This window comes from Macrobrachium nipponense, chromosome 6 (genome assembly GCF_015104395.2).
Source record: "Macrobrachium nipponense isolate FS-2020 chromosome 6, ASM1510439v2, whole genome shotgun sequence".
NCBI classification, from domain to species: domain Eukaryota; kingdom Metazoa; phylum Arthropoda; class Malacostraca; order Decapoda; family Palaemonidae; genus Macrobrachium; species Macrobrachium nipponense.
In genome coordinates, this window is record NC_061108.1 from 112,811,722 (window position 1) to 112,835,909 (window position 24,188).

Below are 24,188 nucleotides of genomic sequence, written 5' to 3' on the forward strand. Positions count from 1 at the left end.
AATCCCACTGCATACCCTGTGCCACTCACATCTCTTTCAACACACATTCGTGCTTTCTCAATGTTAAGGCTCTACCTTTTCGGGGAGCGCATCAGTTGGTGTGATCGGTATGGTCTTAGACTGCCACCTAGGTGGCCGCGAGTTCGATTCTCTGCCATTCCATTGCGGAGTTAGAGATGTGTATTTCTGGTGATTGATTGAAAGTTTTCTGGCATCCTGACATCGAAGGTCATTGACTCCGAATATTTCTGGTGATAGAAGTTGCCTCTCGACGTGGTTCGGAAGTCACATCAAGCCGTTGGTCCCGTTGCTGAATAACCACTGGTTCCATGCAACAGAAAAACGCCATACAAACAAACAAACCTCTCCGGCACCTCTCCCTTTATTCAGTACCTTATAGGACTATCTAGGTCTTCCTCACCTACATCATCCAAATTCTTCAGTATTAACACTTCAGAAACCTACTGCTTAGCAGTCTTTCCACACGACTTAACCATCTCAGACACTTGTATATACCTTCAACTGCTTCTGTGTTTCATCGCAGATCTCTCTCATTCTGTTGTCACTTATACTATATAAATACTTCACATCAACGGTGTTCGTTCGTTTTCGATTAAGCCAGCCTTGTAATAATTAGCACTGGCTCCTTTTCTGAGACAGCCCGTAAATGCAATTCCTTCAGTCGTATTTCTCGCATATGCATTCATCATCTGTATGTCGCTAAATTTGCATCTTTTATTCATAGATCTATATCTTTTCTCTGCATTTATTTCCCTGGGAAACACCTTATTATCGAAGTTACTCATGTACTCTTCACCCTTCCATACTCATTATTTGAGTGGGCCTTTATCATGGAAGGCAAAATCAACTGCCATTTAATGATGATACTGTAGAAGAATAAAAACTACTACTACTATGATCATCATTATCATTTATATTTTCCTTATTTCTATGACCTAAACATATTTACAAATATATTACCAAATTACTCTACTAAGACATTTTGATGGGACCAGATGGGCCCCCAATCACAGTGGGCCCTGGTGTATTGTGCCTCCTGCACCCCCCCTGATCTACACTTTCCAGCTACCCCAGACACAATCTTTCTGATTTCCCATTCCTGAACGCTCACAACAGCAGCTCGTTCAAGTTTTGTGTCAATAAGAGCCAAAACATTCAGTTTCCTTCTCTCAAACAAATACGTTATCATCCATTTTGTTCTCTTCTATACTATCTCTGTTCAGCAAATAACAGAAAGACGTAGTATTTTGAAATTTCCTTGGGTAATTGCGGGATGCATGCAGAGTATGGAGCTGCTAACCTTGTAACACCATAATATATATATATATATATATATATATTATATATATATATATATATATATATATATATATATGTGTGTGTGTGTGTGTGTGTGTGTGTGTGTGTGTGTGTGTGTGTATATATTTTTTATTTATATGAAAATATATCATTGTTACAGTGTATCCAAAAAGATTTAAGATATAGAGAGAAGTCATTGGGGCACTGGTTTTTACACACACACACACACATCATATATATATATATATATATATATATATATATATATATATATATATATACAGAGATGTGTGTATTAAGCGCCTGTTCCCTGTAGTGAGGTGACTTCACCAAACGTTAACAGGGTTGAATTTGATGGTCTCATCCGCTTTTCTACCCAGGCTGGAACATCAAGGAGCATAATAGAGTTCTCTGGAAATTAGGATTGGTAATATTTTCTTCAAATGTCGTTATATTTCGGGAAAATGATGCGGAGGTGATTTTTACAATGTTAGGGCTATGTTTGCCTTTGTAATTATTATTGTTATTATTATTGTTAACACATAAATGGTATCTTTGCATGCATGCACATGCTGCTATGCAGTCATATATCTAATTTGGGAAAGCATCCTTTTAGACCATATTCATTTAGGATATATCTGTGAGTGTTCATGAATATATCATTTATACTCCCAACATTTTGTTGAGCTGAAACTCACTCATAAATGCGCTAGACTGTTATAGTCAACGCCGCTAAGTTAAAATAACACATGACCTTTTCGTTTCCCTAATACAAACTCATGTAGAGTTAAACGTGCCCTCAGGTGTCCATTACAGATGCAAATGATTACTACAGGATTGACACCTGGTCATCACTGAGTCGATTAATTACCTGGGATTATCCGAGAGGGAGTGATCACCTTAGGTTGAGGTGAATGGTGGGTGGTTATTGTCTGGGGTGAGGCGGAGAGGGATGGAGTGGGAGCAGAGGCGAGTTTGCTAATGGGTGCTACAGCCGAAAGGAAGGATGACGCATTTTCATTAAACGGGAAAACTGGACCTAATTACATCATTACGAAAGGATATAGGCCTCCGTCGCTTTGTCTACGTCCACTGATGGGGGAAAATACATGAAATTCAGAAGGAACACGTGATTTTCCTGTGTTTACCAATTTATCTCTGTGCACTTATTTACGTGCATACATACAGTATAATGTGGGTACTGGTGAGTGAATACTTAAAACATTATTCGCAGGTGAAACTGCGAATAATGTTTTAACTCTTGGTTTTGTTTACTTTCACAGCCTGGCAGCGAAGACCCATAAGATTCCGGATTTTTCGTCGCCACGTGCACCGTCGTTTTAGCCACGAGCTTATTTTTAAAGTTATAATGTGGACGGGCCTTGGGAATAGCCGTCCTTCCATTTTTTCAAGCGCAGTTGCTTGTCAGAAGTAAAACCTATGTTCTCTTTTTGCTTAGGCCTGAAGAAGTAACCAGAAAGACAAGTAAGAGTGAGGTGTGACCTTAACATTTTAACAGACAATGTGTTCTACATTAGCTTACTGAAGGTATTATGCATTTTCCCTTTTTTTCGCTCAGGCTCGTACTGTTTCATAAATACCCCTTACGTAGACTCTTCAAGTACCTGATTTTGCAAAATAAAGTTAATACGCATCCGTTTTTTAAATGAACTTCTGAACACAGATACGTATATATATATATATTATATATATATATATATATATATATATACATATACGTATATATTACTGTATATATATATATACATATATATATATATATTATATATATATATATATATATATATATATATATATACATAACAAACAGCGGATGGAAAAATACACAAAAGGACTGTGACATATTTTATTGATAAGTATACACAAACATCTACTATACATTGTTTGGCACAACAATACCTTTGTAACACCATGAAAGACAGTGGGCTTGTGATGTATGAAAAATACAAAAATAATAAACTCTGTATAATACACTTAAATATAGAGAATACATCAGAATATACAGAACTTGGAATTACCGTAATGACTTGGCAATGATTATTTCTTGCAAGGTTTTGCACTGGATTCATTCATTTCCCATGGCACGAGAAATGTCTGCTTTTCTTGACGATTCGGGAATGCCTTGAAGTATGGTCATGAGGATGGCCTTACAGTAATATATATAGTATATATATTATATATAAAGCAAATCTTGTACTATAATGTTAAGAAAATATACAAAAGTAATTGCACGTAAAAACGATGAAACAAATATGAATTTATACCCTAAATAATTTTATGAAATGTGGTGAAAGAATACTCGAAAAGATCTTTTAACAGTTAGATGGAAGAAAATTGAATACAAGCAATGATAAAAAGTTATTATACTAATAATAATAATAATTAACAGCTTTTAGTGAAAAGCAAGATAGTAATTAGAGTGACGAGGATGATACTTTTTTCATTTTTCAGACAGAAGTGCAACTCCGCAAGCAAAGTGATTAGCGCCATCTTGAAATAAGGCGCCAAGCGAACAAGAAGAATAGTGATGCTGCCACTGGGTATGGAACGGTGGATGGCAACACTGATGACACCCTCGCGCTGCCGACAGTCTGTAAAAGGTGAGAGAATGTCCTCGTGAATATTACGAAAAGTACTCTAGGTAACATTATTAATATTTACCTTCAGGAAGGTGATAGTTTTGACATCTGTTCGTTCGTCTCTGTCACAAAAAGTTGCACGTGGATTACAAACGGAAGTTTTATTATTGTTGTTATACTAAAAAGTGTCTAAAACATCTTGATGAACAAAATAAAAATTTCACATCCCAAACTTTCGCAAGCTGTGTGTGGATATGAGAGAGAGAGAGAGAGAGAGAGAGAGAGAGAGAGAGAGAGAGAGAGAGAGAGAGAGAGAGAGAGCCACCTGTTAAATCCGGCCGGGTCAATAACTGCCCGTTTACTGTCAGTGACCCATAATTCTTTAGACCTAATCCGGTCATCATGCCTGAGACTCATTAGCAAACATGGTGATTAAGTGATTATTGGCTCTAATTGTACCCACCTGGTCCTCTGTAATTAAGAAAGTACATCTCACGTCCCCTGTCCTATGAATTACTTGGTGTAATTACCGTTACCTGCAGCATCTACCCTTGTCTGTGGACTGTCCTTTTCATAGATTAGCTCATAGGATTCCATGTTGCTGATTTTAAGGTTATGAATTGAGAACTATAACTATTAAAGAAAGCTGAATACATCTTGTGAATGTTTTAGTAATTATATAATAGCAATTATATCCCGCAACAAAACATTTACACTTAACATTTTTACAGTAGGCTTACGTGATGAAAAAGAACATTTACAGATAATCTATGGGGACCCAAAACTTGATAAAATCCTAAAATTAGCGACTTTATCGTTAGTGATTAAGAAGATAAGGTAAGGGCGAAACGACTCAGTGTTTATAGTATCGTTGGGGGTAACTATAGTAGATTCACATCAACCGTGCATCTGATGTCTAGGCCAGTCTCTTACGACGCTCCTGATCGGCTGTTGATAAGTCAATCACAGGGCTGGAAACTCTGTCTCTCTCGAGAGTTCACATAGGCAGGGTGTATGTTCCACCTCTCCTGAGGGATACGTCTTTCAAAAGTATCCATCAGGAGAGGTGGAACATACATCCTGCCTATGTGAACTCTCTCGAGAGAGACTGAGAGTTTCCAATCATGTGCTTGGCTTATCAACAGCCAATCAGGAGCGTCGTAAGGAACTGCCTAGACATCAGATGCACGGGTGATGTGAATCTACTATAGTACAAACTTCTCTATCGCGCCGTTTTTTCTGGGTGTGCTATAGATGTTCATGTATCTTGTTATATATATTATAATATATATTATAAATGCCATTGAAACAGTGGACTCACCGTTGCATAATGCACTTGGAAACTATCAGCAACAAGCCTCAGGTCTTCCCCAATGAGACGCCACTCTTCAGAATCAGACGTTGCGCCTCGAGAAGCATTTTGAACGTCAGCGCTGCTGGTCGCCGAAGCTTCACACTGCTCTTCAGGCTTCTGATCTCCTTGCCTCTGTCGCGTTTGTGATCGGCGAGGTGGGGGGACGCCCCAGGACAACTGGGGAAGGCTCTGCTGCCTCTGGCTGTAGCTCTGGAAAAAGAGATGGCTTCGCGCGTCCTCCTCAACCCTCCGCCTGACCGACTGAATGTGTTCGAGCTTAAGTTGGACCTTCTCGGGACTCCAGCCTGATTTCGTCTTGGGCGTGAGAGGGTCCTCCTTTTCATCTCCTCTTTGCGTCCTGCAGTTTGGGCATTCTCTTCCCAAAGGCGTCGGTGAGGGGGTCAGAGGGTAGGAATCGAGGTTCTGGTTCATTGGTGACGTTCTCAAAGGAAAGAACTTGTAGTGGAGACCTCCCTGTTGATGTGGTGAAGGCGGCGGGGTGGTGCCCATGATAAGATCGGGCAGTGGTGAATCTGCAAATAATAATAATAATAATAATAATAATAATAATAATAATAATTAATAATAATAAAATAATAATAAATTTGTTATAAAATTATTGCTCAGTAAAATTTTTGGAAATTATTTCAAATGCGTGTTACGACACGTATATTTGCAAGAGATATTATGAAAATCTTTTAAAAACTAAGAATTTCTTTAATAAAATGTAGCTCTCTAATATGGAACATCTGAAGATAATGACACTGAACTCTGACTGGATTTTTTTTTTTTACGGTGACCAATTTTTGGTCACATGAGATGCTTCACTTAAGTTACTGGTTCAAGAAAACATTTCAAGTTCCGTAAAAAAGCAAAATATTTACTGCTACGCACTCCTCAACTTGACATTTGATTTAATGAACACGCTGAAAACGTGAAAGAGAAAATTTCAAATCTGGGTTGGAATCTGGTAGGTGATAAGCAAAAGACAAACGCTGATCTGGACGAATCCGTACACAAAATATAAGCCATAAAAAAAGTCAGGATACTCACCACTTCGTAAATACTGCCAGGCCATCGTGGACGAAAAGAAAACCGGCCAGTCTTGTTCGTTATACTGATCACACTTAATACAATAATGTCCTTCGACTTCCGAGGTAAATCCCAGTGGCACTGCACCAACTTGTAAGATCATGCTCATCATCATAAACGAATGAGCTACTTGCTCTGACAGGGAACGTTCAGGTTTCTATGGTTTTGCGCGCGAGCACGCTGAAAGACGTGTACCAGGCAACGACACATTAACTACTCACTGTCACTCACTTGTTGTCAAACGTTTATGTCTTGGAAACAGGTTGTTTTGGGGGGTAGCGATCTCCCCCGCCAAATCTCTGTCCCTTCCCCCAATCAAAAATCGGACAAGTGCGCAGACTCCATAACGTACTGTTGACCTCTCTGGATCATCCATTTAATATCCAAATGTTTACGTTCTCGCATCCAAAACGTTTTTTGCTTATCTTCTTTTAACGTATATTTGGGGATGGATTGAGATACCACAAAACAAAGGCGTTTTAGGAAATGCTGATAAGGAATGTTTTAATTTTTACGAAACGTATATGGATTCGGAGAGAGGGCGGGATCGATGAAAAAGGGGTCCGCCCCAAAGACATGAATAAACCAATCACAGCGCTGGATGAGCATGCGGTCGATCTTTCGGGACTGAGGGAGTGTATGGATGGAGACCCAACACTGGAGGATGGAGAGTAAAACTAAAATCTCGTAGGCTAAGGGCTCGTGGGTAAGGAGAGGGTAAGATAGGGAAGAGAATGAGATGCTCGTCTCGTGTACGAGTAAACATCATGGCGTAAACACGTTCCGTGATAATTCCGAGCTGTTACTAAGTCTGGTAATCGTGACCGTAAATAAGACTGATAACCGTAGAGTACAAATCTGTTCGCTATCTCACTTTTGAGGCGTATAAGATAAATTTTGAATTGCCTGGGGTTTCGTCGCTAATTGAATTTCAGGAGGTTTATTTATTTTTGGGTAGGGCAGTTATTGCTTGCTTGAATAAACCGATTATTATTATTATTATTATTATTATTATTATTATTATGATTATTATTATTATTAAATTTAATTATTATCTTATTATTATTATTATTATTATTATTATTATTATTATTATACAAGCAAATTGACGTGTCTGTAACATGGAAGAGAGGCTTCCACTGAATATCATGGCCTTATGTCGACAAAATGTAGACCTGATTTAAGGGAATGTAACACAGGCTGATAAATACGTAAACAACATTATGAATATTACAAGGTATGCCAATGAAAAATGAGTACGTTAACATTATCCAACATAACATCGATGACTTATAAGATGGTTAATGTCCTGAACGATATCTCAAGCCTTTACACTCCTGCAGATTGTTCTTTGAAGTATTTATAGACATCCTGGTGAAGAAATAGCATCTCTAAACAGAGATTTAAGATGTTACCGAGATGTCTTGAATAACATTTACAGAACTGGCATGGATACCCAGGCTATCTCAGAGAAGGAGATACTGATACCATGCTCCCTTTCCCCTCAAACAGAAGATAAAATGTTCAATAAGTGGATGATCAGGCAGTGGGATCACCCTTTGGAGTACTTTTCGCCGACAAGGACAGGCCTTCCGTAGACGAATGTATCTACAGCAGCCGCCAGAGACGAAGAACGTGTGCCAGATATGTCAATGACGTCTTCATCGGCACCAGAGGAAAAAGCAAAGCAGAAACGCTGGCAGATGCCCCGAAAACCATTTGGTTCTTATCTTAGTGTAGCCAAGAGAAGGGCCTTCCCCTCCTTGATATCCTGGTTGCAACAAAAACATAGGATATAATCTTGTCCGTTTATATAAATGCTACAAATAGGGGCCGGTGCCTTAATGCAAGGTTGAGATAGCTCTTACGCCAGCACGGGGCTCTTGGTCTTCAGAGCGGCGCAAAAAAAAAAAAAAAAAAAAAAAAAAAGGCTTCACAAATTATTGTGAAAAATTCTTTAAGTATGTGGCAACCATCAACTCTGTTACAGCTAAATTAAAGAATTTTTTACCCTAAATCTGAAGAATGGTTTATTGATTTATTAACTGTCTTGAATAGAGAAATATTATTTGTTTGTTTATTAGTTATTTCTGCCATTAGCAGTTTATTATGCCGCCACGAAATGTAAATTTCTTTCCGTCATTCACGAGATAAAAAGACTCAATTAGTATTATAAACGAAGAGTTGAATGAAATTAAATGTTCATGCCACTCATAAGAATAAACAACAAACAATTGTCAAGTCCATCATTCTGTGATTCATGTATAGGTATTATCTTTTTTTTTTTTTTTTTTTTTTTTTTGCGTAGAGAGAGTAATGTTTCGCCTATGCAGTAGAATACGATGTCGCATTAAATCACGCAGTGCTTTCACGCCTATTGGTTCCCTGAAAGGTTACAATCTTAACCTCCCTCCATTTCACCACAATAACTCGTTAATCACGGTGATAACTCGTCCTTAATCTTGATAAATGAGATCGGTTAACCGGGTATCATTAGCAACGATTCTCCTAAGCGGAAGGATAAACTTTCAAATCCTACCAAATCCCATTTCCTAAGAAAACACTGGGTTCCTAAGCTACACGAAGGATAGGGGTATCCCTGGGCACGACCTCGTCAGGTTTATTCCTGTTGAATTAAAAGACAGTCTGCCTGGACAGTCAGGAAGCGAAAGGACCCCAAAAAACAGGTGGACGGTGGGACAGGTAGATTTCGATCTTTGCGTAGTATACCAAAACAGGTCAGAGCGTGAGTCATCACTGAGGGGCTTTTATTTTTCGTATTTTATTTGTACTTATGATTAGTGCAAGTGAAGACGAAGCGATCATTTACCCGAGATAAAATTGATCTTCTTTCATGTATTCATTTTCATTTTCCTTAAATATTTGTTTGGAGGCAAAAATAATTTCAGAGCGTTTAATTTTGAATTTGCATTTTAAATGAGCGGGTTAGTGCAAATTAGAAGAAGGAATGATTTAAATATGAGAAAATATATCTATCTTCATTCATATTTCCATTTTCATTTTCTTTGACTTTAATTGCGGGCTGAAGTGATATCGGGATATTTACTTTTGACCTCTCATCATAAATTACCTATATAACAACATTTCTCGAGATGACGCAATAATAGTGTATTTCAATTGAGGGAATCTATCCACGATTCGTCACTAATCGTTATAAGGGCTTCCGCTGTCACCGCATTTCAGATAAGCAAGCATACAGATACCATCCTAGGTGATAACGAGAGTGACTGAATACGCATGCGTGAGTATGTGTTGGTGTATACACACGTATGTGTTGAGGAGACGAAAGATCTCGTAAACGGATATTCATTTAGTTCCCATGAAATCTTTCATAAATCGATTTTTTTTTAAATCAACGACCAATAGAAACCGTGATACAGAAATGGCGTCTAATCTCGTTTAGGAAGGTTACGAAATCGGTTAGAAAATGCTGAAATGGAAAAAGTTGATGCTCTTTGAAATGATAAAAGCTAAAGGACTGTTTATGTCTCCCACTTTCTATTTATTTATAAAACGTTTGTGCATTTCAGGTAAAGAAATGTATTACATTTATATATTAGAGCAATATCGTTACAACTGAAATTTTCATATAAACTATTAACAAGGAGTAATAGTGCTCTTCATAAGCTTTAAGAACTGGCTGATATGATCACCATTCATATTCTTAAAGAGAAGATAATATATTGACAAAGATAATTTACACAATCGTAAAAAAGGAAAAATTAATTTCTGGAAGTGAATATCTGCAAGTGAAGTTGGGTTCAGTATTTTAATTGTATGAGTTTTTTTTTTTTTTGTCTGAAGTGAAAAATTTAATTTCCATTTTTTGTCATTTTTCGATGAAAGTCAGTAATATGAAAATTGTAAGGGGCATAAAATTCTTGGCAATATCATTGGGAAGAGAATCTAGAGCTACGAAAAGTAGGCTTCTATGAAAATATATACCGCCAGCAAACAAGTCTGATCCTGTTTTCAGTCTTTGTGATTTAAAAAACAAATCTGGAAACCGTTGGGCGGGTGGATGGACAGATTTAGAATTTGACCGGAGTTATCTTATTGTTTACAAATATAAGGCAAAAATGATTTAATTACAACGAAAGAATTATCTACAGTTACTTAGTCTGGACTTGCAGCTATCACCTGAAATTATGCAAATTATATATACGATTTTTTTCAACTGGGAGTTTGGAATTGTTTTTCCAACTATATGAATTAACTTATGAAATTTAGGCTATAAAGCCTTGTAATGGGGCACTTTTGGCCATGAAGCGTTCAATACAACGAAAAGGAAGAGTTATAGTGGTTGGACAACAAGGCAAAGAGATCCATAAAATAACTGAGACGAAGTGCAGTGGTCCAAAGGTGAAACTTGGAGAAAATATGTTAGAAGTCTTAATCTGCGAGGTCGAACGGAATGGAGGTAAAGTAAACGCATTATGCAGCATGTGCAAGCCTTGAAGGTACTATGAATCATGTTGCATATGATTGCGCAAAAATTTGACACTATATGAATATTTACTTATAGAAATGATTTCCCTTCAGCTAATTCACTTGAAGTATGCCTTCAGTTCAATCATATTTTTCCATACCCGGACTACTGTAAGATGCCCAAGATCTTGGCATGTTTTCACAATAAGAGGCGAATGAAAGACTAAAAATAAAGGCGGAATAAAAACAAACAAGTCCCGGTGTTTGTTGGTGATCTGTCCGTAGAACAAAGCCCATCCCCTTCCATTTGACACGTAGTCCGCGAAAGGGAAGAAGGAGAAGAAGAAGAAAAAGAAGTGGGAGAAGAATGAAGCTGTGTGACTTATCACTTCGAACACATGGACCACAAAACCGTGAAATTTATCAAGAAGGGACAGATAACGATGATTATTCGACCACTGAAAACGATAGCACTTAGAAAAGGATATTTACTTCATGTACTCTCTCGAGCAGCGTTATCTGATCTCTCTCTCTCTCTCTCTCTCTCTCTCTCTCTCTCTCTCTCTCTCCTTCTCGACCTAAGGAGTGATGACGTAGTTTATAAAACCAATTTGAGTGATGACGTAGTTTATAAAACGAATGAACTCATTTCTCTGATGTTATAGCATATAATAAAATATATTCTTCATCAAAAAAGTTAATTACATTTTCTAAAAACATTGCACCCTATTATGCCGTTCAATCTACATTTATTCCAAAATTAGCCAAGAAAAATCTGCATACTCAACTTTTAAATAACTGCACTGGACTGGAATATCCGTTGCTAAGTTGCCATTGTGTTTTCAATTTCATTTTTTTCTTCTTTATAAGAAGAGGTGACTCTCAGCTAATTTAAAAAGGAACTGCGACTACAATACAGACAAAACTATAACAGACACCGCAACTGAGAACACGAGGCGCTGATAAACATCTGCCGAGCGGCGAAAGATTCGTCCTCAGGATCGAATAACTCAAGGCCAATAGAATATATATTCTATTGGCCTTGGAATAACTATGCCTTACGAAATCCCAAAGATCTCGAACGTCATGTTACAAATGTGGTCACCTTCGTCTGCTGGAATAATGGTGATCGAAATAGTCTTCCTCTGAGTACTATATATCGATATCTCAAATACAATGACTCGGATTAAGTAGAAATGACCTGAGAAACCAATTTGTTCACTTCGATTAAACTTGAGGCACTTTCTTAATTAATTGCTTCACCACTTGTGGATTTTACACATATTTTGACGGCGATTACGGATTAGAGAAGCTATGCTTGCAAAATCCTATCAGGTTTCGTCAAATTGACCCGAGAAACCTGGGTGGGTTGGGTGGTGGGTCGGGGCGGGTGCGCTGTTTCTAATATACCATTGAGAAACTTATTGCCTTACAAATACCGATGGATTTTTTTAGATTTGAACAGACCATGTCGGGTTTAGAAGCAAACTTTTACAGACTGGCGAATTTTAAAGATTTTGTTTAATGGGCTCGAAAGGGTTCCTGGAACACCGTTATGACGTATACAGGTTTCATAAACCTCATTATAATAGTTATTGATATGTTCAAGTTGTTTGAAGAAGAGTGGTCTTCAAGGGCACTATCTAGTAGATTCAGATCTGTCCCTAAACACTATTTACATTTAAGTTTCAGAAACTAAGCATCTGATTTGTGTGGGTTGCTGAAGAACTCACCCAGTAACTTCGATAAATTTCGTAAATCCACATACCCATGGCGTGTTTATGTTATTTTTCTCAAAAGTGTGATATCCGATTAAGCAAATGTCTTTCATTAAGTTTATTTTAGTTTGGCGGAAGACAAGTTAACTGGTAGCTCTGTTTAGCAAAACAAGAAGTGCCAAATTTCTGTAGTCAACAAATATCTCGAACTAAAACACACTAATTGGACGACATAAGAAATGTTTCCTCTACACCATTTAAGTAAATGAATGTGGTTTCCATATAACATGAGGTACTTTCCAGTTGATTAAAATCTGTTGTTATCAAAGGCTTTGTCTTCGTCATGGAAGTTTTTCAGCACCATAAATAACAGAAACTTGAGCTCCAGTAAAAACTTGGACGTTAAAATCAGAAATCTGTAGACTTATATCCAGAAGCCCGGAACGCAATGATCAGAAATCTAAACACTAATTTAATGTAAAAAAAAAATTAAAAGTTGAAAGAATTGATGATCTGCAACTTTGGAGGTAAAACACTTTGCAGCAGATCAAACCTCCCTGCCCTTCGAATTGCCTTCCATTAGCAAAAGGGAGATCCTGCACCTGAGATATCTCGCTGCGTTAAACCGAGGGCTTTGGCGGATAACAAGTGACCGTAGGTGACCTCGTGAGTCACGCACCACCATGCTTAAGATTAAGAAAAAGTCGGTATTAGAGGACCCCAGAAGGATACTGTGACTCATTCCCAGGTAGACGTCGCAGCGTTTTGTTGTGGTAGCTTTGTCCAATGAGGGCGGGAGGGAGGAGAAGAGGAACCACGATGACTGAAGCCGTATAGTGAGAGGACCGTCAATATAAGTGGGATTACTCATCAGAAAGGTCTAGAGGACTTTTTCAAATATTTTTTTTATGGCTGACATATGAGAAGTCTCTGTGAAGTAATGATTCCGTATCCTGTTCTCCCATTCGGTTGGTAAATTACAGAAAAAATAATTTGATGATCAAGAGCATTAGCCACGAAATAACACAAAATAAAAACATTTATCAAGAGAGAGTGGGAGGAGGTAACGAGTGTCACCGATCATGGGAAAGAAGTTCGCTGATCAGGTTCTTGATGGGGTGGGACGAAAGCTAAATGGGAACAAATGAATATTTGACCGAAAGGGCTTAAGAAAATGAATGAAATAAGTAAAATTCGAATCTGGCTTTCATCTGAGAAGTCGTGTCTTTTACACGATCACAGTAAAATCTTTAGATGTGCCATATCATGTTTACCCGAAAAAATCGTTTCATAACTTACATATCATTAGTTATTAACATTTTTGTTTAATTTAGCAGTAAACAAGGAGTATTTCAAACTATAAACTATAACACTATGAAAGCTGTTATGAATGTATTCCTAATTAATAACTAACATTAATGTCTTGTGTTATCTGCAGTCAGGTTTTAATAAAACGGGATTCTTTATCTCACAAGTAATGACAGATATAACTAGTAGCGTTAGTGTGCAAGGCATGTATTATTAGCTAAAGGTGACCTCAAATGTTACTTATTGTATTTGTTTCAATTGTTTAAAATGTAATATGACTTATTTTCAAACCAAAAATAGTGACTTGACGACTTTTTTCCTCTTACTGTATTTTCTCCACACACGTCTTCGCGCCGAAAATCGTCGAAAAAAAAGCGTCGTAGAACCCCAACTTTTCTGAATGTGTAGATCAGATGATTAAAAGGATTTATCTTTGACACATTTTGTTAATCCAAAAGGTAATGTTGATAGAAAGTATGTATTCAAGAATTATTTCACTTGTTATTTAATAGGGGATTTAAATTCATTTTCTTCTCTATTCAAAGTTAACAATTCGAACAATGGGGAAGCTGACGCATATCACTCTTGATCTTACAGATATCCTGCTCCAACTTACTGGAAACCTAAGCATCTTTCAGTCAGAATCGTCATTTATTTTCTCGCAGTGCAGGAGTTCGCGTAAGTATAAAAACCACGTGGTATTTCTTCCGGAGAGAGAGAGAGAGAGAGAGAGAGAGTATTTGGCACTTTATATCATTTCCTTTTCCTTCCATTTTCCAACTCAGTACTCTCCCATTCGACTGGGTTTCGTTACAAAAATACTTTATAGTCACAGATCGTAATTTCTCAAGGGTTTGCAACTCTGCCTGTCTCATTTTTCCCCCTTTTACATTCTAAATCTTTTCCTCTTCCTTCTCCTTACTCTTCCCCTCGGCTGGATCTCGCTGCAATACAAATATCCCTTGTGCTGACGGGTACTGTCAGGTCGGATGGATTTGCAACTGCTTATCTCAATTTTTCCTTTTTTCATTCATTAATCTCCGGAATCTCCTTTCAATTCCGAAGGTGTTTCCAGTTACCTGCTGATCTAGATGCAAGAGCCCGTGCCACACATGGCTACCTAGCTTAATTCAGGACTCTGGTTTAGTGTAACAACAACAACAACTACGAATCGGAGAGATAAAGTGAGAGAGTGGATGGGTAGATGGGTGGGATGGGGTGTTTGGGGTTGGGTGGCAGAGAGATAATGGGTAGGTGGGCGGGATGGGCTGTTTGGGGTGTGGGCGTGTTGGATGGGGGTGGGCATAGGAGGTCTTCTGGACCCCAATCGGCTTACCTAATGAATTGGCCCGTGGTACCTGGCTTTTCTTCTGGACCCGAGGTCTGACTGAGCCGCGGTCGGAGTTCTCCAGGTCAGGCGGATTACTCTTCATCTATCTCTAATTGATCAGTATAATTTAAACCGCGATATTTGACGTCAATTTCATTAAACTTCTCCCACGCGAACAACGGTTTTGTTGTCTTAGTCGAGGATAATGAGGGCTCGTTATATTACGAGATAAGAAACGGAAAAGTAAACACATTCGAGGGAAGGTCTACGTACATATGTAGGTGCACATGTACGCATGCAGCAGGCATATATTCTCCTCTGTACGCTGGGCGCTGGTTCGAACCCACGAAGGGACGAAATTATTATTACCTAAAAAATTTCCCTTCGGTTAACGTATATGAAAATATATTATTAATTCCGAGGTAGAGCGAATTGAATAGTAAAGGACATTTGTAACTTGATGCATGATTAGTGATGAGTTTCAAAATCCTTTTTACATGCATCGCGTTAAAACTGAGAATGTTTGGTGTTTCGAAGCAATTTTTTTTTTTTTTTGAAAATAAACAATTTTGCAAAAAAGTAATGTCCAACTGTTCATTTTCGTAGACATTGGTATGTTTTACTCAATAATAAACGCTTATTTTGGGGTATAGCCAAAATCTTGGAAATAGTACCATCATCATTTAAAAATCATCAGTATATTGAACTGCTTTTGCGACTGTAATTTGATGGAATACTTCAGTGCTACCTGTGAATAATGATAAAATAAACAATAAAATAAAATAAACCCACATATTTGGAATCAACTACCCAAACTTAGTAAGCGTGGATTATTGAAACATTAGCCTGTCCGTGGATTGGCGCGTGGAATCGCTGCTGTCTTTGGCGGCAAAGACAAGAAGAAGGAGGTGGCAGGAGGCGGGCTAGATACCCAAGACATACCCCAGGGGATCCCTTTGACCACGTGAAACACGGATTTTGCGGGGACCTCCTGCCTATGCCCTAGGGGCATTTTATTTTATTTATCGAGGTACATGTTGGCACACGTACTCAAGTGGAAACACGGCTAATGAGAGACCTCGACGAGGTAATCCCCCACCCCTGGACGGGTGGAACCAGTCCACAGGTAAAAATCTCTCTCTCTCTCTCTCTCTCTCTCTCTCTCTCTCTCTCTCTCTCTCTCTCTCTCTCTCTCTCTCTTAAAGGTATACAATTACCTTTCGGTCTGTAAATAGATGATGATAAACACGAAATTAATAAACCTTTTAGAAATGAATGTAATAGATCTGTTGTATGAGAATATGATAACCAGATATATTATATCTCAAAAAAAAAGTAGACAGGTTGACAACAGATAGGTAGACGAATCAGACAACGCAGTGGATATAAGTGGAAAGCAAAACACATAAAAGTCTCGAATTAAGTTCCAGTTTGGATATCCCTGTAGTGTAATCTTAATTGTCGAATTCTGAGTTTTATTTGCGTTCAGGAAAAATAACATTTTGAATACCTTGTCCCAGAATTTCGCTGTATCAGTTTCCAGTAGAATGACTTTACAATTACCAATGAGTAACTGAATTTTTGTTTTTAATTTAGATTTGAAAAGCTTGCCTTTGCATGGTGTTGTGCTATGAGACTGTGGGCTCCTCTTTCTGTTTTTAATATCAACTGACTTGTTGAAAAGGAGGATTTTTTTCCCTTAATCCGAAGATAAACCTGATCTATTAACCAAGACATTTTTGGACATTCTTGGACAAATACATCTTCGGAGGTGCACATAATCGCGAAATGAAATAAGAATTATATGAAAATTCCCTAGAATAATTTTATTCATGTCATTATGAATTTTTTCATTGATCTATAGAAATGAATATCCATTAAAAATAACAGTGTAAAGACAATTGATTCTGCATCTAAGAGATATTCTTCAAGGCAGTTTACTCCTGAGAGCTCATCCTAGTATCGTACTCTAGATATAATTCACAAACATTGGAGCTGGAGAAAGCAATCACCCCTGTGTCGAGATATCTCATTTCCATCACGTATCCGAGAAAGTTCAATATGTGGAAAAATGTTTGTAAACAAAATCCGAGGCAACAGACTGACACTTGACATGGGAAAGGAATAGGATGAAAGGGAGCATTTGTGCCCATCTGTCCGAGGATCTCAACCCTTTTATTGGAAATCACCGACATTTCCGAAACGATACATCTCCCCCAGAATAGATTACAGCCTCGATAACTTTATGGTATAGAGCTTGACTTCACGGATATCACGGAACATAGAATTTCTTTCTTCTACGGTCACCACAGACGAAGGCGACTGACTCTTCGCTTTCTAATGGGTATAGAGAATTCCCTTCAAAACGTTCCCCGGGCGGGCATTGCTCTACGGAACCGACCAACAATAACCTGAGGTGTCCTCTTCGATGCCAGCACAATCGAACCTCTTGAGAATGTACAATCCTTCTTTGGCCCTTGAACCCTTGGCGACCAATGTATGAAAGGACCCTTTATATCTGGAGGACATAAAGTGGACAAAGATCTCTCTCTCTCTCTCTCTCTCTCCTCTCTCTCTCTCTCTCTCTCTCTCTCTTCCAGTACCAGGCGTGACCCCTTTTGGCCCATCTTTCCACGAAGAGGACAAACGGGAGGAATTAAAGATGAATAAGAATGAGCATTGACGAGTAGAAGGAAAAACACAGGTCAGAAAGAGCAGGCGATGGAAGACGTTTGTTCTGATAATAATAATGGTAATAATAATATGATGGCAACTACGGTGGTGTTGACGGGATTAGTAAAATGACACCTATCCTCAAAAGTGCGAAAAAACAGTGATCACATAAATAATGATGACTTTTTTTTATCACAGCAACAAAAGCTAAATTAGTTTTCTCTTCATGGGTACAATAGTGTAAAACTTGGAAACGGAAAGAGAAAAGGTATCTGCTCCACTGCATGGCCTTGTTGTCCATTTTCGACCAAACATTTATAATGAAATGTATCTAGAATAAAAATTCATATATATGTATGTTATTTTACATCTTCCCTCTATTTTGATGAAGCAAATATTAACAAAATGTTAGTCATTTCATATGCAAAATATCAACCTTTTACCTAAGATAGAGTTAATTATAACTGAAAGTACGGTGATAGGGATGAAGATAAGAACAGAGTAAAAAAAAAAAGACAAAAAACAGAAAAGGAAGAAGAAAAGCAAGACAGAATTGTAGGAAACAAAATAAAATAAAGACAATTGAAGGAAGGTATGTTTAGGGTCATTTTTAAAGAAAAGTTAATGCTAGGAAGGGTTTGCTTAGATACGCAAACCAGTGATGTTGAGGGTTGCAGTAAGGGATGTAGAGTCACCAGTTAAGCAAAAAAAATTGTAAAATAGTCAGTGGACATGAGGGACGCGCTGATAGTCTCAATCAATGAAAATGTGACTGAAGAAAAAGGGGATAATGAAGGTCACAGTGAAGGACAACCTGACTAAAACGAGAGAACGTTGAGGGTTACAACAGAGACCTAAGTGTCTCAGTGGCGTGGTTGGTATGGTGTTTGTGTCTCACCTCGGTGGTCGCGGGTTCGATTCTCGGCCATTCCATTAAGGAGTGAGAGAAGTTCACTGTCGACGTGGTTCGGAAGTCACGTAAAGCCGTTGGTCCCGTTGCTGAATAACCACTGGTTCCATGCAACGTTAAAGCACCATACAAACAAACATTTGGTTCTTACAAACAAAAAGCAACAGAGACCTGAGGGTTGCGGAATCTTAATTAATAGTATGGAAGGGATATCGAAGGTCACGGTCAAACAAAGCAATCGAAAAAAAGCAGTGTTGAGGGTTTCATTTAAGCAAAATTTAACTGAAGGGAAAGGATGTTCAGGGTTGCAGTTAGAAGGAAGGGGATATTGGGGGTTGAGCCTAAACCTAATTGAATGGAGGGCATGTTGAGGGTTGCTGTGTCGTAGATTTTTTATATATTTTTTACAAGAAAAATAATGTTAACGTTCATTTTACAATTCAATACAAATACAATATATGTAATTTATGTACAAAATCAACAAATATATAGTAATAATATTTTTTAAAGATCAATATGCTTAAATTTACTATGCATATACATACATATACACATACCCATATACTGTATATGCATACCCATTGCACATGCATATATATATATATATATATATATATATATATATATATATATATATAACTGAATCACGAAAGTTTGAAACGTGATGAATGCATAAATAAAGGTATAAGCCACGAAGGAAAGTGAAACACTGGAGTAGCTACAAGATCTTTCGACTCAATTTCCTTTACTTAGCAGACGTTGAGTCAGAAGATCTTTTAGCTACTCCAGTGTTTCACTTTCCTTTGTGGATTATACCTTTATATTTAAATACATATATATCTGTATATATTAAAATTCCAGGTAACTATGTGTAAAATGAAAATAAATTTTTTTAAATGATATACACAATACATACCTATTTCAGGAGGGGATGGGGAGGGTCACAGTCAAGGGAGAAAGAAGGGATGTTAAGGGCCGGAGTTCAACCAAAGCAAACGAAATAGAGTGGTTTTATTGTTACAACAAGGAAAAAATCGAAAGACTTGTATGCCGAGGTTTTTCATCTCGACAGTTTTAAATACCGTTGTTGTTTCAGATTTAGCTGGCCTTATGCCAGCACGGGCTCTTGCTCACAGAGCAGCCCGTAAAACATAAATACCGATTGATGATGAGGAGAGGAGAGGCCACGGGGCTGTAGAGGCGTGAATTACTACAGTGAGCCGCAGAGGTGGCCAAACAGTCGATCGCGATCTACCAGTCAATCGCGGCCACTTTCTGGTCGATCGCCGTCCCCCCACAATCCTATATAAACAAACAAAAACACAACTATATATATATATTATATATATATGCAAAAAAAAATCACAGTAGCTACAAGTGACTTCATTAAATAAGCGAATACCACAGAAAAATGATAGGCAGAAATCCAAGCGCTTTCGTCTTTACTGAAGACATTGTCTTAGAAAAGACGAAAGCGCTTGGATTTTTGCCTATCATTTTCCTGTGGTATCCGCTTATATATATATATATATATATATATATATATATATATATATATATATATAGTGAGGCAATTGTACTATGGCTCTATTTGAAAAAAAAAATTCCCACGTAACAATATGTGAAAGAGTTTCAGCCTTCATAGCAGATCTCGCAGTCCAAAAGTCTGGCCACCCCTGCAGTAAGGTAACGATGGGCAATGGGTTATGACAACCAGTGACTAGGATAATAGTTCGTGATAAAGGTTTACGGGAAGAAATTGTAAGGCTGTTTTTTTTAATAAGTACTTTACTATTATTATGGTGATGATAGAAAGCATCAACCTATATTGATGACAAGGAGGAACACAGTGACTATGATATTATTATATTTTTGAAAACGTGTACTGTGTAGAACAGAGAGAGAGAGAGAGAGAGAGAGAGAGAGAGAGAGAGAGAGAGAGAGAGAGATTATTCAAAACAATAAATTGGCGAGGGTCAGAGATCATCCATCAAAATCCTTCGAAGCATGTGTGTGTATATTTGTGTGTGCGTGTGTGTGTATGTATGTATGTATGTATGTATGCGTGTGTGCGCGCGCGTGTGTCACCGATGATTGCGTCGCGAGGTCGAGAGACGAAGACCCATGCAGCCATCGAGGGCTGATGGGTATAGGATGGGTGCGCTTAAGAGGAGAATGCCCGATACCCCCAACGGGGAATCGCCATCACCTTTCTACTGTTGGCGGAGATTTTCATTGACCTCAAGGTAATTGATTCGTGGCGAAGCAAGAAAGGGAATCCGAGTAAACATCATTAGCTGTAAAGGGTAAAGTGTTATTATCGGGGACAGCCTCGTCCCGCTTCGTTGGACTCGAATGGCTCCCCAACGAGGCGCTCTCCCAGGTTGTTTGTTATGGCTGTATTCACCAATAAACACCGGCTCTTTCTCTTTGCCTAGGCCGATGGAAAGGACCCATTAAAGACTCGTGGATCACATGAACATAATTTTCATGACGAATTGCACGTATGCCGCAGGTAAATGTAAATTCAGGCTTCGTCTTCATTACTCATCACGAAAACCAAGGTAAAGAAAACGACCACGTGTACTACTTGACAGATCGACGTCGTACTGGAAGAAGAGACACAGGTGGATATGCATCTCAGAATTTAATGGCAAGTTATAAGCATCAGAATCGTATGGAAAATCAATTCACACTTCTTTGTTAAATGATGGAAATTAAAAATCATTTGATTCTGAAGATCTATCCTTTACATGCGGGCACATTGGATGTCAGGAGAGAGAGAGAGAGAGAGAGAGAGAGAGAGAGAGAGAGAGAGAGACAGCAGGTGCGTTCCGTGCGGATTGTTTTTCCGTTTTCTCTGGGATCGTGGGAAACGGGCGCTATTACACGCAGTGACAAGTCCGCGACGCACCTGCCCGTCTCACTCTGCCCGACTGGATTGTTCAATATGGCGAAAAACAGCAAGAGTGTGGGAACGCATCTCGTAAGGTCAGCCTTGTGCAGGTGTGCAGTTTCATCTGCGCGATCGATTCAAAATATGGGGCCAGGCCAGGAGGGGTTGACCTAGTTCTTTTTCGAATAACAGGTCAGCCTTTCTTGATAATTAATCCTTTTGCTTATCACTTCTGACAATTATTTCCTTTTTCTGTTGTTTCTTAATAACTTGTATAGTTAAAGTTTATTTTTACTATAAAAGATAACCCGAGTAGTTATCGGTACTTACAATATAATTACCTTAGGCAGACAAATAATTAAAACATGCTTAGTGTAGCAATAGAAGTTCGTTCTAATGAACTTTTGCAGAATGTCAAACCCATTATCAAAAGAGGCGCGTTGTGTGATCCAGGAATACAGGGGATGAGAGAGAATTCTACAGTTTAGGAGTAACTATACGAAGGTCTGATGAACCCGGTTGACCCTCAGTTTGCAGTGTAGAGGAAGCGAAAGGAGGGCGGATGTGGCCTCAATATGCACTCTTTCAAGAAACTCCTGTGGAACTCGCATGTATGTATATATGTACGTATATGTTTCAGGTTCAACAGTATAATGATATATTTTGTAGTTTTAAGCTCGATTTTCTATGGAAGAATTCATGCAACGAGAAAGATAATTTGCGGTCATTTCAGGAGGAATTCGTTTCCAAATAAAAATGAATCCCTGCCGGTTCGACGTTCAAGCTAAAATTTATATTGAATAATAATAGTCTCTGTTATAATGTTCAGTCAAACAGAATAGTAAATAATTAAAAAATGAAAATAAAGAGGTAGTAACCTCATTAAAAGTAGAACAAAAATAAAAAGGAACTAGACCTCGAGTGACGCAAGAAAAAACAAATTAAATTTCCCTGCTGCTTCTCACATGAAGGCTTTTTTCACTACCAAGATGGAATTGATTGCTCATTCGTACCTATCAAGGGAAGGGATTCATATTCCTGTTATTATTTGAGCAGGGCATTAGAGAAGGAAATTTCGGCCACAGCTGTTTTTACATTGTATTTTTATGCTTTTCTTTTATTATTTCAGCGAGGTACGAGTTGAGGTTCTCCGGAAATTTCGCTCCTTTGATGGCCAAATAGAGATGAAGGCTCAAGAAGATATTACGCCTTATTGCAGTGACATGAAGTGAGTCGTTTCACGTGTCCCTTTTTGATATTTTAGTTAACTAATACGAATAAAAAAAGTATTCAGGCTTTCTCAGTTTTTCTATCACTGAGATAGCGACTTGATTTCATATTTCGCTTTGTAAATCCCAATGTGAGTTCTTGCCCTCATTCTTGTCTTCTCTCTTTCTTGCCCTCTTAACACGACCCATAGGCAATTAACAAAGGCTAAATATTTCACGAAAAATAATTTTGAGATGAAATTCTTAATATGAATCGAGCGTTCATCAGGGCATTTTACCTTATTGCTACTTGTTCAGTTTTCGCCGACGCCACAGCAGTCATTACGATAATGTTTATTCATAGCATAAAGGAAATGTACTCCTAAAATTGAGTCTCTTTGAAAGCTATGAACAGTATTTTGATTTCCTCTCGCATTTTGTCGGACCATAACCGTGATATCCAATTGAATTTCAAATATTTATAAGACAACAATTAAGTCTCGTTGCCTTATATCACGTCACACTTGAGATGTAATGAAGTAAATAGATATGCATTTGATTATGTTTACCGCTTCTTGTACATCTAGTTCTCTTATTAATGTTTCCTGCTGGTTTCCTCCCTCGTTCCATTACATTTTCATTGCCACAAAAAAATTAAGCAGATGTTACCGGTTAGACAGCAGTCATATTATATATATATATATATATATATATATATATATATATAATATTATATATATATATATATTATATTCTGTTGTTACAGAAATTTTTTACCATTTTTGTAACAGTCAGTATATATATATGTATATTTATATTTATATATATATATATATATATATAATATGTGTGTGTGTGTACACATGCATACATACATATATATATATATATATATATATATATATATATATATATATATACATATAACAGGAGACTTTACTTATAAACACACATGACGGCGGGAGACTTTACTCGTCCCTTCTTTGCCACAGGTTACCGTTACTAGGAAGTAATATTAGGAGTAAACAAAACCCTTTTTGACAAACACTCGAACAAAGAGGCAGTGTAAAACAAACAACACGTGACTTGAGCGCACTTCGAGTGGATTTCCAAGGGTCCGAAACTCACGGGCAAATAAGACCTTACCTCAGGTACTTTTGTTTAAGTAGTAACCGATGGAGGAGGGAAAACACGCTTGAAGTCGATTTTGTACGTCACTTGCTTTCATATATTTATTTGTTTGTAAATACGTATGCTCTGATGAAATATAATATGGGCATGCATACGGATATATAACGTATATTCGTTAGTCATATATATTTGCGGATAT

At 37.8% G+C, this 24,188-nt stretch overlaps 2 long non-coding RNA genes across 2 annotated transcripts in view; one reads left to right on the plus strand and one right to left on the minus strand.

The window, feature by feature from the left end:
- Positions 1–22,244, plus strand: part of LOC135216402 (uncharacterized) — a 32,721-nt gene extending 10,477 nt beyond the window's left edge. Inside the window, exons 2-4 of the long non-coding RNA XR_010314875.1 lie at positions 3,793–3,941; positions 14,439–14,519; positions 22,061–22,244. This is a non-coding gene — a long non-coding RNA (uncharacterized LOC135216402). The remainder of the gene's footprint in view (positions 1–3,792; positions 3,942–14,438; positions 14,520–22,060) is intronic.
- Positions 3,796–7,310, minus strand: LOC135216401 (uncharacterized). Its single transcript, XR_010314874.1, has 3 exons — positions 6,328–7,310; positions 5,242–5,807; positions 3,796–3,932 (listed from the first exon to the last, which is right to left on the minus strand). It is a non-coding gene; the product is annotated as an uncharacterized LOC135216401 (long non-coding RNA).
- Positions 22,245–24,188: the final 1,944 nt, after the last annotated feature.